The sequence below is a fragment of the Magnolia sinica genome, chromosome 5 (genome assembly GCF_029962835.1).
Source record: "Magnolia sinica isolate HGM2019 chromosome 5, MsV1, whole genome shotgun sequence".
Taxonomy (NCBI): domain Eukaryota; kingdom Viridiplantae; phylum Streptophyta; class Magnoliopsida; order Magnoliales; family Magnoliaceae; genus Magnolia; species Magnolia sinica.
The window spans coordinates 90,436,512-90,440,584 of record NC_080577.1 but is presented as its reverse complement, the minus strand read 5'-3'; the positions used below and the strand labels follow the sequence as shown (position 1 = coordinate 90,440,584).

The 4,073-nt window shown below is 40.8% G+C and overlaps 1 non-coding gene across 1 annotated transcript; it reads right to left on the bottom strand.

The window, feature by feature from the left end:
- Positions 1-1,078: 1,078 nt before the first annotated feature.
- Positions 1,079-1,185, bottom strand: LOC131247766 (small nucleolar RNA R71). Its single transcript, XR_009172036.1, has one exon. It is a non-coding gene; the product is annotated as a small nucleolar RNA R71 (small nucleolar RNA).
- Positions 1,186-4,073: the final 2,888 nt, after the last annotated feature.

Below are 4,073 nucleotides of genomic sequence, written 5' to 3'. Positions count from 1 at the left end.
GGTTTAAATCTTAGAAATTTTCTAATTCTAGTATCCTCTCATCTGTAGGAAATAGAAACTAGGTTATTTCTTAATTAACTTTCTACTTTTATTTTTAGTAACTTTCTAATCGTAGAATCTAATTTGTTTCCTAATTTATTTTTAGAATTTTTTTTAGAAACTAACCTTCCTATTTTGTAAGCCTTTAAGATGGAAATTCCTAATTCGGTAAGCTCCTTCCCTACTTTCTATTTTTTTTTTCTCTTTTAATAATTTACTTTCTAGTTTAGATCTTCCCTATTTTACTTTAGAAATTTTCACTTTCTTTTAAGAATACCTTCTTTTAGAAATTAATTTACTGTTATTTTTCTTTTAAAGGATCATTCTTCTCTTTTTAGAATCTAACTTATTTTTGTTTTATTTTGCAGGTTTTTAACTTAGGACTCCAATTTGGTAATTTCTTTCCAACTCTCTCTTTCTTTCTAGATTTTCTTTCCCTTTCTTAGGATTAGGTTTTTAATTGAGGGCTGCGAGTGTTTTCATGCCCAAGTGGGCCCGTGACGACACTCGACGTCTCTTGACTGAAGGAGGATTGGTTGAGGGGTTGACTATCCATTGCAGGACTAGACACCGATCGAAATCCCCTGAGTTAACTGAAGTTATGGCTGAAGACCAACCTCCTCTACCCCCACCCAGGGTGGAGGATACCCAAGATAAAAATGAGGTGCAACAGGCACCCCCGCCTCGTACTTTACGAGATTATCTACAACCGGCGGGAGTGAGTATGCCCTCATGCATGATTTTTCCTGAAAACACAGGACAAATGGACATCAAGCCAGGAGTTATCCAACTCCTTCCCAAATTCCATGGACTTGAATCAGAAAGTCCATATTTACATTTGAAAGAGTTCGATGAGATTATAGCTACATTATGTTTTCCTAATGTATCTGAGGATACAATTAGGCTGAAACTCTTTCCTTTTTCCTTAAAAGAGAAAGCTAAGACGTGGTTACATTCACTGCGTCCTAGATCCATTGGCACATGGAATGATATGCAGAGGAAATTTATAAAGAAATTTTTTCCACATCATAAGACGATTACCCTCAGAAAAGCGATCATGAACTTTGCCCAAAAGGAAGATGAAACATTCTTCCAATGTTGGGAAAGGTTCAAAGATTTGGTCAGTTCATGCCCACAACACGGATTTGAAACGTGGCGCATTACAAATTTTTTCTATGATGGATTGACATCTTCCATGCGCCAAATGGTCGAGACAATGTGTAATGGAGAGTTCATCAACAAAGATGTTGACGAGGTATGGGATTACCTCGATAGTCTCGCTGAAAAAATACAATCATGGGACTATTACCCAATGGCGAACACCACGTCTAGGCCGACTCAATTAAAGGAGAAAGGTGGATTATATCTCTTGAAAGAAGAGGATGATCTCAAGTGTAAAGTGACTACGCTCATAAGGAAAGTTGAGGCCATGGAAGGAAAGAAGGATAAGGTCAATGAAATTGTTTGCGGCATCTGTGATTGCAACATTCACACAACTGAAAACTGTCCTACAATACCCGCCTTTCGAGGAGTGTTGAATGAACAAGCCAATGCCGTAAATAATTATCAAAGACCTTTTACTGGACCTAACTCCAACACATACAATCCTGGCTAGAAAAATCATCCAAACTTTAGTTGGAGGAATGGACAAACGGCGACTCCTCCAGGTTTCTTCAATCAAAATCCAAATCAAGTGAAACCTCAAGAGGAACCGGTTCAAAATCCCATACAAGAGCTGGCTCAAGCAATGCGGGGAATTACAGATTTTATGCAAAAGATAGACTCTCGTATGACGATTATAGAAAAGGGGATGCTTCCTGTACAACCTCTCCCCAATCCTAAACCGCAGTACGAGAGTAATGATCCCAGCTCTTCAAATCAAATGGGGCATGCTAAATCCATCACCACTCTTAGGAGTGGGAAGATCATTGATAAAACTCTTCCGGTTAGGCCCGAAAAGCCTCAAGAACCAGAAGAGGACAACAATGATGGATCTAGTGATGCCCCACAAAAAGTAGAACCGGAACTTCTAGAGAAGCCAGTTGCTCCATTCTCCCAACGGTTGGTTTCACCAAAACCTCTCTCTAACTCTTAGGATATTCTAGAGGTGTTGAAACAGGTGAAAGTCAACATTCCTCTACTTGATGTCGTGAAACAGATACCTTCATATGCCAAATTCCTGAAAGACTTATGCACGACCAAAAGACGGAAAATTATTCAAAAGAAAATCTTCTTGACTGAGAAAGTGAGTGCCATCTTGAAGCAAGACGTGCCGCAGAAATTCAAGGATCCCGGTAGCCCAACCATATCATGTGTAATCGGGAACCATCGAATTGATCACGCACTTCTTGACTTAGGAGAGAGCGTCAATTTGATTCCTTACTCGGTATACAAACAGTTAGGTTTGGGTGAATTAAAACCCACCCTAACCAAACTGCAACTTGCTGATCGCTCTGTTCGTGTACCAAGAGGGATAATTGAGGATGTGTTGGTCCAAGTTGATAGATTTTACTACCCTGTAGACTTTATCATCCTGGACACTGAACCCATCAATAACATGAGCACTCAGATTCCTGTCATTCTTGGTCGCCCATTCCTTGCCACGTCAAATGCAATTATCAATTGTAGGAATGGTATCATGACTATGTCTTTTAAAAATTTGACATTGGAGTCAAACATTTTTTTCAATAATGGCAGCAACTCAGAGGATGATGACGATTTCCACGACATTAACATGATTGACTCTTTCGTGGAAGATACGACACCTCTGACCTTATCCTCCGACCATCTAGAGACGTGCCTGGCCCACTCCCATGATTTTGATGATGACATGATTAGGGAGACGTGCGCCTTGCTTGATACTGCACCGGTACTTGAAGTTAACCGATGGAGGCCACAATTTGAAGAATTACCATAAACTGATGTAGTGCCTCTACCGTCTAACCTCAAGCCGCCGAAGCTTGACCTAAAACCTTTGCCCTCTAATTTGAAATATGCCTATTTAGGTCAAGATGAGACATACCCAGTGGTGATCTCTGCCCACCTGGAGAAAGAACAGGAGAGTATGCTTATATCTACTCTCATTGAGCATAAAGGAGCCCTGGGATGGACGATAGCGGACCTCAAAGGAATCGATCCCTCGATTTGTACTCACCGCATATATCTTGAGGATAATGCAAAAACCGCTCAGCAACCACAACGTAGACTAAATCCAAACATGAAGGAAGTGGTTAAGGCTGAGGTTCTTAAACTATTGGACGTGGGTATCATATACCCTATATCTGATAGTCAATGGGTGAGTCCAACTCAAGTGGTTCCTAAGAAGTCAGGAATCACCATCGTAGCCAATGCTAATAATGAACTCGTGCCAACTAGAGTCACTACTGGTTGGAGAATGTGCATTGACTACAGGAAGTTGAATACCGTCACGAGGAAAGACCACTTTCCTTTACCATTCATTGATCAGATTCTTGAAAGGTTAGCTGGTCATTCCTATTATAGTTTTCTTGACGGGTATTCGGGCTACAACCAGATAGAGATAGCCCCTGAAGACCAGGAAAAGACCACATTTACATGTCCCTACGGCACCTTTGCTTATCGAAGGATGCCATTCGGACTATGTAATGCCCCTGCCACCTTTCAGCGATGTATGCTTAGTATCTTTTCTGATATGGTGGGGCAATACCTAGAGGTCTTCATGGACGACTTCTCTGTTTACAGTCCATTTTTCAGTAAGTGCTTGAAAAGTCTTAAATGTGTGCTGAAAAGATGTGAAGAAAAGAACTTGGTACTTAATTGGGAGAAGTGCCAGTTCATGGTTCAGAAGGGAATAGTCCTTGGGCATATCATCTCGTCCAAGGGAATCGAAGTAGATAAGGCAAAAATCGATCTTATCTCTAACCTACCCCCACCCAAGAACATCAGAGACGTGCGATCCTTCTTAGGACACGCAGGATTTTACAGGCGATTCATAAAGGACTTTAGTCTTCTCTCTCGTCCTTTATGTAATCTTCTTCAAAAGGATGCTCCATACG